The sequence below is a fragment of the Oncorhynchus tshawytscha genome, linkage group LG19 (genome assembly GCF_018296145.1).
Source record: "Oncorhynchus tshawytscha isolate Ot180627B linkage group LG19, Otsh_v2.0, whole genome shotgun sequence".
NCBI lineage: Eukaryota > Metazoa > Chordata > Actinopteri > Salmoniformes > Salmonidae > Oncorhynchus > Oncorhynchus tshawytscha.
The window spans coordinates 20547791-20561378 of record NC_056447.1 but is presented as its reverse complement, the minus strand read 5'-3'; the positions used below and the strand labels follow the sequence as shown (position 1 = coordinate 20561378).

Below are 13588 nucleotides of genomic sequence, written 5' to 3'. Positions count from 1 at the left end.
AGGAGGCTGAAGAAATTCGGCTTGTCACCAAAAGCACTCACAAACTTCTACAGATGCACAATCGAGAGCATCCTGGCGGGCTGTATCACCGCCTGGTATGGCAACTGCACCGCCCTCAACCGTAAGGCTCTCCAGAGGGTAGTGAGGTCTGCACAACGCATCACCGGGGCAAACTACCTGCCCTCCAGGACACCTACACCACCCGATGCTACAGGAAGGCCATAAAGATCATCAAGGACATCAACCACCCGAGCCACTGCCTGTTCACCCCGCTGCCATCCAGAAGGCGAGGTCAGTACAGGTGCATCAAAGCTGGGACCGAGAGACTGAAAAACAAATTTCAGACTGTTAAACAGCCACCACTAACATTGAGTGGCTACTGCCAACACACTGTCAATGACACTGACTCTACTCCAGCCACTTTAATCATGGGAATTGATGGGAAATGATGTAAAATCTTATCACTAGCCACTTTAAACAATGCTACCTTATATAATGTTACTTACCCTACATTGTTCATCTCATATGCATACGTTGATACTGTACTCTATATCATCGACTGCATCCTTATGTAATACATGTATCACTAGCCACTTTAACTATGCCATGGTTTACATACTTATCTCATATGTATATACTGTACTCGATATCATCTACTGTATCTTGCCTATGCTGCTCTGTACCATCACTCATTCATATATCCTTATGTACATATTCTTTATCCCCTTACACTGTGTATGACAGTTTTTTTTTTTTTTTTTGGAATTGTTAGTTAGATTACTTGCTCATTATTACTGCATTGTCGGAACTAGAAGCACAAGCATTTCGCTACACTCGCATTAACATCTGCTAAACATGTGTATGTGACAAATAAAATTTGATTTGATTTGACGTGTAGCTTGTTGTTGTCATAGAGCCTCCTTGTGTGTGGCAAAAGTTAGGAGATTTAGAATTCAAATCATGGATTTAAAATTTAAATGAGAAGCATAGTCATTGTAGCCTAACAGCCAACAGGTGGCTGCTACTTAATCTGAATGGAGTTATTTAACTGTAGGACACGGAGAATGCTCATGCAGCCTCAGCTAGCCTACCTAGCTATGTTAGCTAGCTTAGCTAACTAGCTTCTCTCGATTTGATGCAGTCAAGACCAGTACTACAGATATCATATTGATGACAAATAATCTAGCTATGACAAGGTAGCTAGTAACACGGAACCCAAACCGGCTGCATGGGTGCTCCATTGTGCATAAATGTATTTTGTCCTCCTACACCAAATGCGAGCACGAGACGCAGGTTAAAATATCAAAACAAACTCTGAACCAATTACATTAATTTGGGAACAGGTCGAAAGCATTAAACATTTATGGCAATTTAGCTAGTTAGCTTGCACTTGCTAGCTAATTTGTCCTATTTAGCTAGCTTGCTGTTGCTAGCTAATTAGTCCAGGGATATAATCGTTCAGTTATTTTACCTGAAATACACAAGGTCCTCTACTCCGACAATTAATCCACACATAAAACAGTCTTTTTTTTTTATGTTTTACAGCGGACTACATCCAAAAGTTGTATTGCCGCCACCTACTGTGCGGATGAAAATAAAAGATCCCAAAAGACAAAATAGCACCGCGGTATTGAAAATCATAACGGTATTTCGAAATACCCAAGTATACGGTATGTCACCCATGCCTAACTCAAACTGACTACCAGAAAGTCACTCAACATGCTCCTCTACTGTTAAAAGCAATAGTCCATGTCTGACCCCTACACAGGCTCAGGAGCCTGGGACGGTGGCACATCTTCCGTCACCAATAACCCTTGCAGCTTTTCCACTGTGAATTCCTGAAGCCTCAGATACTTTCCTACCGCAGGCACAATTATGTCCAATTTCTTTGACTTCGTTGCTACTTGAGCCGTGCAGTTTATCACAGTTTCAATGAACGCCACAAAATCCACTTTCTTTACATACAGCATGTCTGGTTCTCTTAGTTGACAAACCTTTACCATGGACTGTGGTGCATCCAAAATCAATTATTTTGATCGCCTCCGTATAGGAGATCAGATGGACCGCCCTAACTTTAGCCATCTCAACCTCAGACAGGGTACTCTACAAACTCTGGGACACGATTCCCCCCACAATTCCAACATGGCCGTTCTTCTCTATGATCTTCCATATGCTCCTTCCGTCTGCACACATTTTGAAACGTGACCAAATCCTTTACAGTTTTGTGTGTGTACACTTTAGATGTGTAGGGAGGTATTCATTGTAAAAAACAACAACAATGGCACTGAGAAACTTTCTTCTTTTCCTCCATTAACCATGCGGGTCAGGTGTCGGGCCTTAACCACATCTGGGATTCTTGTCGCAAGGATTTTCTGCTTTATTTCCACTGTCACCCCAGAGGTTACTCCCTTAACAGGTGCTCTACTTCAGAGTTCAAAGAACTACACTTCAGCCTTATGTTCTTCAGACACAATTAATGAGGACAAGTCCTCTCCTGGTCTGCTCTGATTGATCCCACTTTTTCCCCAAATGGATCTCCCAGATGATACACATCCTTATCAAAAAAATTCCATCCCAACTAGGAACATCTGCTTATCAACACTTTATAATTTTAATTCCATTCTTTGATACTACTGTTCTCCATTCCTCTTCTCCAACTCCACTAGACACGCTTCTTGTTTCAAGTCTGGTTAATAAAGTAGGTAGCTTACAGATGGACTTTTCTGCTGCTTCCCTCACTTGAATCGGACCTGGGCTGGATCCGACGAGGTCTATACGAAACTGGTCATACTTTTTGGACCTGTGAAGACCTACGTGAGGCCCCACATAACAATCGTTGTCACAACAGACAGTGCCAGGGACATTGAATGTTGTCACACACCGGACTTAGGCCACAAGTAGGGTGATTATTAGTTTTGCGTCTTTTGCCCAATAAAAAATATTTACAGCAACTGTTGGCATTTAATTTTCCCGCTGTACCGTAACCCCAAAATCGCAATAGGTACTGCTCTGAACATAAACACAGCACGCGATAAGAAGTTCCTCCCAGTAATTGGGCAACTTTGGCCCATTTTTTTTTTGTTATTTTCATCAGGGAACTGCTGTAAGTTTTTAAGAGGACTCAAGAGGATGCATTTTGAAAGATGAGACATTGAGAGTTAGAATAAATACCGCTTTGATGTAAAACAAGCAAGCCAAACACCCATGAGTCCAAATGAGCACTTCACAATCCACGATTGTGCACACCATTGTCAGACATGCTTTTTAGTTATGTACCCAGTAGGTCCCTCAGGTCCTCTGGCACTGGCCTTTTAACTTTCCCAAAGCCTTGGACCAAGAGGCATGGAGAGGCAGCCTTTAAATACTATTCCCCCAGCCTTTGGAATAGCCTGCCAGAGAACTTGAGGGGGGCTGAAACAGTGGGCATATTTAATTAACAGATCTTTTTAGGTACCTTAGTGGTCTTTCAGTTTTTGTTATTCTTTCATTTTTTTATCTCTGTTGTGTAGTAACTAATTCAGTTTTTTCATTGTTTTTTGTTTGTTTTCTCCTGTGAAGAGCATTGCATTGCATCCATATATGAAATGTGCTATATATACACTGTATGACCAAAAGTATATGGACACCTGTTCGTAGGACATCTTATTCCAAAATCATGGGCATTGATATGGAGTTGGTCCCCCCTTTGCTGCTATAACACTCTTCTGGGAAGGCTTTCCACCAGATGTTGGAACATTGTTGTGAGGACTTGCTTCCATTCATTCCACTCATCGGCTGACAACATGGCAACGACTGGACTGGAAACGACTACGAGTAATGAGAGCACAGCACAAGAGAACACCACAGCAACTGTCACAAGTTCTGCTGCAACAGTGGGCCACAAACAGATGCAGGTATGTGTCTGGTTGGAGGAAAGTTACATCACACCATGGGTTGAGGATCCACCAGCGGAAGAAGGGGTGTTTGGGTAAAGAGAGACAGAACTCGCATTGATTACTTTCTGCGAAAGCGATCAAATCAGTCGAATGAAGCACAGCAACTGGCCGTAAACCATAGTTTGCAGTGCATCAGTACCACTGTCATGGAGGACGTAAACTCAAGCACCGAAGTAACAACTGAGGTGGAACCAACAACAGGAGTGGAACTCACCCAGCCTCCCAGACCTGCAGTCGAGAGGAGACTGCCAGGGCACAGACCGTATGTGAAGTGGCCTGGCTCCAGTGACAAGAAGTTGTGGGAAACAGTGAATACTGACCTTACCTTGACCCTCTCAACTTCGAGGCACAGTGGAGAAGAAGTTGGAGAGGATGGGGGACATCATCTATGAGTACGGGACAGAAAGATTTGGAGTGGAAGAGGCAAAAGGCGGGAGAAAGGTTCCAACCCCACCAGTTTCCAGGAGGCAACAAGAAATCAAGTGCCTCGTTCAAGAAAGGCGGCAGCTTAAGAAACAGTGGAAGAAGGCCTCGGAAGTGGAAAAGGAGGGCATAGAGGCACTTCAGGCTGACATCAAAACCCAGTTGGCATCCCTCCGTAGAGCAGAGAACCTACGGAAACGCAGAAGGAAGAAAGAGCAAACTAGAACTCGATTCTATAAAGATCCCTTCAAGTTCCTTAAGTCTCTTCACAAAGGAAAAAAGTGGAGCTCTAAAAACAACAAAGAAAGACCTAGAGGAGCACCTGAGAACAACAAACTTTGACTCAAAGCGACATGAACATCTGGCCATCCCATCAGATATCCCACCTATTGAACCCCCGGAACATCATATTGAGACCAGCCCTCCGACATGATAAGAGGTGGAAAACACAGTTCGACGGGCAAGAACAGCATCAGCCCCTGGGCCAAATGGAGTCCCGTACAAAGTGTATAAGAACGCACCAGACGTCCTGAGGTTCCTCTGGAGGCTAATGAGAACAGCTTGGCAGAAGAAGATAATACCCAAAGTGTGGCGTAGGGCAGGCGGGGTCCTGATCCCTAAGGAGAAGGATGCAGTGAACATCAGCCAATTCCGCCCAATCTCCTTACTGAATGTCGAGGGTAAAATCTTCTTTAGGGTCATTGCCCAGAGGATGGCCGAGTACCTGCAGAGGAATGCGTACGTCGATACATCTGTGGCTGCTTGGAACATTCCAGCATGATCTGGCACCAGATCCAAATGGCCAAGGTGGAGAAAAGGGACCTCCATGTAGTCTTCCTCGACCTCGCCAATGCATTTGGTTCTGTGCCCCATGAACTCCTGTGGTCTGCCTTCAGATTTTTCCACATACCGGACACCATCACAAACCTGGTGAAGTCGTACTTCCAGGATCTGCAGTTCTGCTTCACCACCTCAGAGTTCACCACCACATGGCAGTGCCTGAATGTAGGTATAATGGCGGGATGTACCATTTCTCCATTGGCATTCACAATGGCAATGGAGGTTATCATCAGATCCTCAAAATGGGTTGCTGGTGGACAGCGAGTCGACTCTGGTTTCCGCCTCCCTCCACTCAGAGCCTACATGGACGACATTACAACATTGACCACCACTGTCCCATGCACCAGGAGACTGCTCAGAAAACTCGAGGAGAACATCAGCTGGGCCCGTATGAAGATTAAACCATCCAAGTCACGCAGCATCTCGATTGTGAAGGGAGTACTCTCTGACCTGAAATTCTTCATCGGAGATGACCAAATCCCAACAGTGTCTGAGCAGCCGGTAAAAAGCCTTGGAAGGTGGTATGATGCAAGCCTGAAGGACAAAGACCAGGTGCAACAGCTGTGCAAAGACATCAGTAGTAGCCTACAGTCCATCGACAACACCCAGTTACCTGGAAAGTTAAAGGCCTGGTGTCTGCAGTTTGGTCTCCTACCCCGGGTGTTGTGGCCCTTAGCACTGTATGAGGTTCCAATCTCAACAGTGGAGAAGATGGAAAGAGGAGTCACAGGCTACTTAAAGAAGTGGCTCGGAGTTACACGATGCCTTACCACCATAGGCCTCTATGGAGATGGTGTCCTCAAGCTGCCCCTCACCAGTCTAACAGAGGAATTCAAGTGTGCAAAAACCAGGCTCCAGATGACACTGAATGAATCTCGAGACCCAGTGGTGAGCAACAACGCGCCGACCTTGGCAACTGGGCGAAAATGGAGCCAGGAAAAGCAGTCCAGGAGGCAACAGCAGCCCTCAGACATGCTGACATTGTGGGTCATGTTCAGCAAGGGAGAGGAGGCCTTGGGCTAACTAGCCATGCTGCTTGGAGTAAGGCCACTGCACCCGAGCGGCGGAAGATGGTAGTGCAGGAAGTACGCCATCAGGAGGAGGCTGCAAGGTGGGCCAAGGCAGTCTCTCTTGCCAAACAGGGACAGTGAACTCGATGGGACAGTGTGGAGAAGAGGAAGATCAGCTGGAAGGATCTGTGGGCCATGGAAGCGAGGCGGTTGAGCTTTTCCATCAGAGCAACATATGACGTCCTTCCAACACCAGTTAATCTTCACCAATGGTATGGTGAAGATCCGGACTGTGCCCTCTGTTCCATGCCAGCCAACCTCAGGCACATTCTCACAGGGTGTAAAACAAGCCTCACCCAAGGACGCTACACTTGGCGTCACAACCAAGTCCTTAAAAACCTTGCGTCCGCCCTGGAGGACAAGCGAGCTGCCACCAACTCCCTACCACCCACAGCAGCATCACACTCCTTACGGACAAACTTTGTCCGCGAAGGGGCTAAACTACCGAAGAGCGGCTCTACACCCTTAGAGCGAGACCAGCTGTGCTTGGCCCGTGACTGGAAAATGCTAGCTGACATTGGCCGGCAACTTGTGTTTCCTCCGGAGATCGCAACCACCACCCTAAGACCTGACATGGTGCTCTGGTCCCGTTCGCTCAATAAGGTCTTCATCATTGAGCTCACAGTACCCTGGGAGGACTCAGTAGATGAGGCTTATGAGCGAAAACATCTGCGCTATGCTGATCTAGCTGCCGAAGCACGGCATCATGGCTGGAACACAGAAGTCCGACCAGTGGAGGTGGGCTGCAGAGGTTTTGTGGCAACATCTACAACCAGACTGCTTAGAGACCTGGGAATTAAGGGCCAGAGCCAGCGTTCGGCAATCAAAGCTGTATCGGAGGCTGCAGAAGGCAGCAGTCAGTGGCTCTGGATGAAGAGGAAAGACCCCAGCTGGGCCCCGAAGTGAGAGGGCCAGGAGGTATGCGGTCAACAATGCTTGACTCAGGGAGGAGGACGCCCCTGCCATGCATAGTCCCATGGGATGTTGGCTATCAACAACAAGGCAACTCCTATGACTAATTGGGAATGGGACGCAAGCGTAGGATTGATCACCCTGTCGCTGGCCGCCTTTGGGGAGGGTGTATAGTGTGAAAGGCCGAAACACCCTAGGAACCAAAGGTACACTACTGACGATGCGCTCCCCAAATTTCACCACCACGCTCACTGTTCATTAACTCTTGGAAGTGCTTGCACAAAGGATAGTAACATCTCATCCTGTGTTCTTGGAATCATTCAGCCACAAGAGCATTGGTGAGGTCGGGCACTGATGTTGGGTGATTAGGCCTGGCTCGCAGTTGGCATTCCAATTCATCCCAAAGGTGTTTGTTGAGGTCAAGGATTTGTTCTGTCAAGTTCTTCCACACCAGTCTCGATAAACCATTTCTGTATGGACCTTGCTCTGTGCACAGGTGTAATGTCATGCTGAAACAGTAAAGAGCCTTCCCAAACTGTTGCCACAAAGTTGGAAGCACATAATTGTTTAGAATGTCATTGTATGCATTAAGATTTCCCTTCGCTGGAACTAAGGGGCCTAGCCCGAACCATGAAAAACAGCCCCAGACCATTATTCCTCCTCCACCAAACTTTACAGTTGGCAATATGCATTCGGGCAGGTACCGTTCTCCTGGCGTCTGCCAAACCCAGATTCGTACATCGGACTGCCAGATGGTGAAGCTTGATTCATCACTCCAGAGAATACATTTCCACTGCTCCAGAATCCAACTGCGGCAAGCTTTACACCACTCCAACTGACGCTTGGCATTGCGCATGGTGATCTTAGGCTTGTGTGCGGCTGCTCAGCCATGGAAACCCATTTCATGAAGCTCCTGACAAGCAGTTGTGCTGATGTTGCTTCCAGAGAAAGTAGCGGTAGTGAGTGTTGCAACCGGGAACAGATTATTTTTACGCGCTTCAGCACTCGGTGGTCCCGTTCTGTGCGCTTGTGTGGCCTACCACTTCGCGGCTGAGCCATTGTTGCTCCTAGACATTTCCACTTCACAATAACAGCACTTACAGTTGACCTAGGCAGCTCTATCAGGACAGATATTTGACGAACTGACTTGTACGAAAGGTGGCATCCTATGACGGTGCCACGTTGAAAGTCACTGAGCTCTTCAGTAAGGCCATTTTACTGCCAATGTTTGTCTATAGAGATTGCATGGCGGTGTGCTCAATTTTTTTATACACCCATCAGCAATGGGGTGGCTGAAATAGCTGAATCCACATATTTTGAAGTGGTGTCCGCATACTTTTTATATATAGTGTGTATATATACAGTTTGATTTGATTCACAATTCACCAGGGCGCACACACATCTGAATGCAATCATGACTCCTTCTATGCACACCACAATTAGTCTGTTTCTCTGAATAGTCTTGTGAAAGCCAACACTGTAAAATCGTATTTTATAACTTAGCTAGTCATGTTTGCAATAGAACAGGCTTTCAAATCATGCCCACCTGACCCAGATTGCGATTTTATAATGAACCGTTGGATTGGATTGCATTAACAACGGCAGTCATTGTGTGCTGGCAGAGATGCGGGGTTGTGTTCCAAATGAAATTATTAGTGTGCTTGCTCTAGTTCTTGAACAGCTAGTAGAGCTCAAAAAGTACCTTATAGTGGAAGACTCTTCTTTGAGTCATAAACGTGCATTGAAATTGCTTAGGAACTGTGCACACTGGATAGGTTTGGGCCACTTTGAGACACCAGTTGGTCGTCTCACTCAAACCCTTGCAATGTTTTTGTCTTATGTTGCACCGACCCTACATTTTCCAGGAATAATCTTATGTTACTGAATGTGTCCAGAGTGTTTTCAGATTTGATAATCAACAGAATGTGGTGACAAGTACAGTAAATGTAAAATCAACAGTGTAATGTTTGGATTGTCTTGTCAGGTGAACTGTTGTCCTCAACTTTGTTCTAATAATTTTCCCGATCTTTCAATTGCTATCATGGTTATGCTTTTCATATTTCTTCTGTAAGAAACAATGAAATGTAGCCCTATCCACATAGGCCAATTCCCACGAGTGTAAAGGGTTAAGACACTCTCTGTATGGGGTGTAAGAGCCGGATGTGCAGAGATGTTGCCAACACAAAGGTTTGGTAGACTTAATGGAGCCTTGTTGGTCTCCACTTCCAGGGCTTGTTGCATCTTGTCTAAAAGCGACACAATCGTAGGCTGATGCAGAAGGAATTAAAAGATAATTGGGCTTAATTATCTGTCTTCTCCCTTTACTCATTTGTTAGTAAAGTCCTTTACAGGCTTTGAAGTTTGATACTGCAGGATTACTCATAAATATTATTCCCTGTTTAAAGTGTTTTAACCCCTTTCATTACCAGCGAAGCAACATTGTCATCGTAAACTGTCATTTTAGCTGCCTTTAAGCTACTTAATGCAGCAGCAATTTTGTACGTAATTAAAACGACTTCAAGATTCCTGGAATTTCATTTAATTCCACATGGATCATAACATTTTCTACAAAAGTATTTTTTTCTCTGAATTTGGTTTATTTCTAGAGTTTGTTTCTTGGATGACAGCCGCACAGAAGCTAAAACCTTTTTTCCCCCAGCTGCCCTTGATAGGAGGGGAATGATAACTCACTTTTAAAACTTCATGCTGCATGCTATGCTGCTGCTGTTCAATAAATATGCAAACTTGAGAGAGAAACCTTATTGCTTTATTCATGAGTCTCAGTGAACAGATGTGAATTACATGAAAATGTTATCTTTACTATGTGATTTAGTGACTTCTGTAGTGATGATCAAAGAGGTGTGTAAGCACAGCAGTGCACTGTGTGAATGTATCTTTTCCCTTGCTACCTGGATGCACCCATAATATCCAGTACACCGGTATGTTCTGAAATGGTTTGATTGCTGCTATTTAATGCCTCTGCACTCTCGAAGGGAAAGGATTAGCATTAAATTGGAGTGCAGTGAAAACATGTCAAGGTGACGAGAAGAGGATTAACGGTGCTTAGCTCGGAGGGCCGCAGAGGTGGGACGAGGGGTTTCTCTTCTCCAAATCCTCTGGGTAAACACTCTGCTCGCGGCTGCTGCTACTGCCGAGAGCGGATCACAGAGGAGCAGAGGAAGGGAAACGTAAAGAAAGCTTAACTTCAAATCCCTGCCTCACTCTATAGGACCAGGAGAAAGAGAACGGCTCAGAGGAAAGGCTCTCACCATCTCATTTAATCCAGATGCATTCTAATTCTTAATGCAAAAAAAAAAAAAAGTCTCGCTGGGGGATTTTGAAACCAGTTCTACCTCTAGTGGGATTTCTCAGCCTTGCCGGAAGTGTGTAGGCCAAACTTGAATTAGAAACTGTACGCATGGCCTAGTTCTAATACCTGTTTAATGTAAGCACTGAGCAGCCATGCTGCCGGTCCTCAGGAGTCTCCATAATGTAAATCCTGTAAAACCATGTCACGCATCAGTTAACTCGATAAGCATGTTTCCACACCCGTTTGGTTTATCCTACCTCTGGGAGTTGACATTGCCCATGAAAAGGGATGTGATACCTGACCTATAGTAACTGCAGTAACTCCTTTGTAAAAAATAAATAAATAAAATGTTTATATATACACACTGCCATTCAAAAAATGTGGGGTCACTTTGAAATGTCCTTGTTTTTTATAGAAAAGCACATTTTTGGTCCATTTTTAAAATAACATCAAATTGGTCAGAAATGGTTAATGTTGTAGCTGGAAACAGCAGATTGTACGCCTATGAAGATATTCCATTAAACATAAGCCCATTATCAGCTACCATCCCTCCTGTGTTCCAATGGCACGTTGTTAGCTAATCCAAGTTTATCATTTAAAAGGCTAATTGATTTTGCAATTGTTAGCATAGCTGAAAACTGTTGTTCTGATTAAAGAAACAATAAAACTGGCCTTCTTTAGACTAGTTGAGTATTTGGAGCATCAGCATTTGTGGGTTCGATTACAGGTTCAAAATGGACAGAAACAAATAACTTTCTTTTGGAACTCGTCAGTCTATTGTTGTTCTGAGAAATGTATTCCACACCAAGAAACTGAAGATCTTGGTTTACTCCCTTCAGAACTGCACAAACTCTCTAACCAGAATGGAAAGAGTTGGGACATTGCCTGAGCAAGAGGACATACAAAAGTTTGGAAATAGAATCATCACAAGTCCTCTCATTTAATACTACCTGCAAAACACCAGTCTCAACATCAACAGTGAAGAGGTGACTCTGGGATGCTGGCCTTCTAGGCAGAGTTGCAAAGAAAAAGCCATATCTCAGACTGGCCAATAAAAGATTAAGATGTGCAAAAAAGAACACAGCCACTGGACAGAGGAACTCCAGGCCAGCATCCCGGAGTCGCCTCTTCACTGTTGACGTTGAGACTGGTGTTTTGTGGGTACTATTTAATGAAGCTACCAGTTAAGGACTTGTGAGGCTTCTGTTTCTCAAACTTGACACACTAATGTACTTGTCCTCTTGCTCAGTTGTGCAACGGGGCCTCCCACTCCTCTTTCTATTCTGGTTAGAGCTAGTTTGTGCTGTTCTGTGAAGGGAGTAGTACACAGGATCATTTGCACAATATATGGAATGCTGACAACAGGGGATTGGTCGCTGGGGGGGGGGTTGCCTCAAAGCCAAAACCAGAGGAATACAACAGCAGATGTACAAACTGTGTGCACCCGTTTCCCAAGAGAAGTCATGCCTCTGTCAATTCCGTACACTTTGTTTATGGGGGGAAAAAATGCATTTGCATGACAAGGATCTGCTTGAAAAACAACTGTTGAACTGCATGATTATTGTACAGTAGTCTTACTGTGAATCAATATTTTGCACGACATGAATGTACAGTAATCATCTTGCGCTTACACAATCCAGAACTGACATGGCTTGAGTCTGTATTTCTCATTGGAGCTGTTGTGTCGGTTGCTGTTTTCTCCCTCCTGAGACTTGGGTTTCACAGTTGTTTTTTCCCCCCCCATCCTTTCTGTTCACAGGTGTCACATGTTTCTGACCGTAGTGACTGGCAGAGGCTTGCTAGGGCTTGCCTGCCCGCAGCACAGCGTGACGTGTGTCCATCGGGTGACGGGTGTGGCTCCGCCAGCGTCGCCCATTCCTGCTCCTCCAAACCCACCCCGCCCCCCTCCCCGTTCCAGATGATCTGAACACAAGGTCCTCCAAGAGGGATGTCATCAGCTGGCTCTACTCCTTCATAGCACAAAGACATCCACACCATGCTTCCAAACAGTCTTATCCATGACCATGGAGAGAGAGAGAGAGAGAGAGAGACACTTTATAGACAGACCACTGACTTGGGTTGGGTTTATTGCTCAGTATTTTTGACTGAGGCTATTTTTGAAACGTGTTTTTCTTTTGAGGGATCCACTACTAGATCATTCCACCTCTCAACCCGGGCGAAATGGCCTCAAGGGCTGATGTGTTTTTGTAAATGACAATTGATAAACTACAGTAAGCAGGAACACTATCCGTTCCATCATAGGTGGTGCTGTAGGCTCTCAGCACACAGGATTTATGAACTCGGCAAACGCTCATATCCAACAAATAGCCTACAGTGCAAGTCAACTTTATAAAACAATGAGATATATCAAAGAAACACATTGTATCATTGACCTTTCAAAAGAAATAGTTGTTTTTTTACATGGAAACAACATTGATTCAACCAGTTTTTGCTCGGTTTGTTGATCATGGGTCAATGAGGGTACTAACCTTTTGATACTAAGACTTTTTTTTCTCTGAATTGTGTTTTATTTCTGGAGTTAGTTTGTGGGATGACAGCCGCACAGAAGCAACAACCTTTTTTTCCAGCAGTTCCTGATAGGAAGGAGAACTTAACAGGAACGTTTTAATGATAAGGACTCACTTTTAAACTGCAGTTTTCCATGTGAGGGGTGCCTTCAAGGACTGTAATAAGGCCTCCTTGTGAACTGAATTCCTTGTGCCTAATACTGGTAGGAAGGTTTGTCATTTCACTCTGAAGTGTTTGAATAAATTACTTTTTGATGCATGTTGACTGGTTCCATAAGTACAGGGAAATGGCTTAAATAAGTGCCTCAACTTGTCGTCTTGATTTGTGACAACTCTAATGCAGACATTCCAGAGGGCTTTGAAGTAGAGAAAATCAGCTTATGATAATAATTTGAGTTGGCTTAAAACCAGTGGGGATTTATTCCAGAATTGTATCCCTTTTCTGACGTGGTTACGCTGATGAGAATGTTAGGTCACTCAGAAGTGTTCTGCTAAGTCAGCCAAATGGTAGAAACAGTAATAAGCTCACTTCAACAATGCAAATAATGTTCTCATGATGAATTATTTAAT

At 44.7% G+C, this 13588-nt stretch overlaps 1 protein-coding gene across 5 annotated transcripts in view; it reads left to right on the top strand.

Moving 5' to 3' along the window:
• LOC112218427 (kelch-like protein 25) overlaps positions 1–13277 on the top strand; it is a 45995-nt gene extending 32718 nt beyond the window's left edge. For all 5 annotated transcript variants that reach the window (XM_024379210.2, XM_024379209.2, XM_042301452.1 and 2 more), the window contains one exon: positions 12250–13277. The gene's annotated coding sequence lies outside the window, so the exon portion shown is untranslated. The remainder of the gene's footprint in view (positions 1–12249) is intronic.
• The last annotated feature ends 311 nt before the right edge of the window (positions 13278–13588 follow it).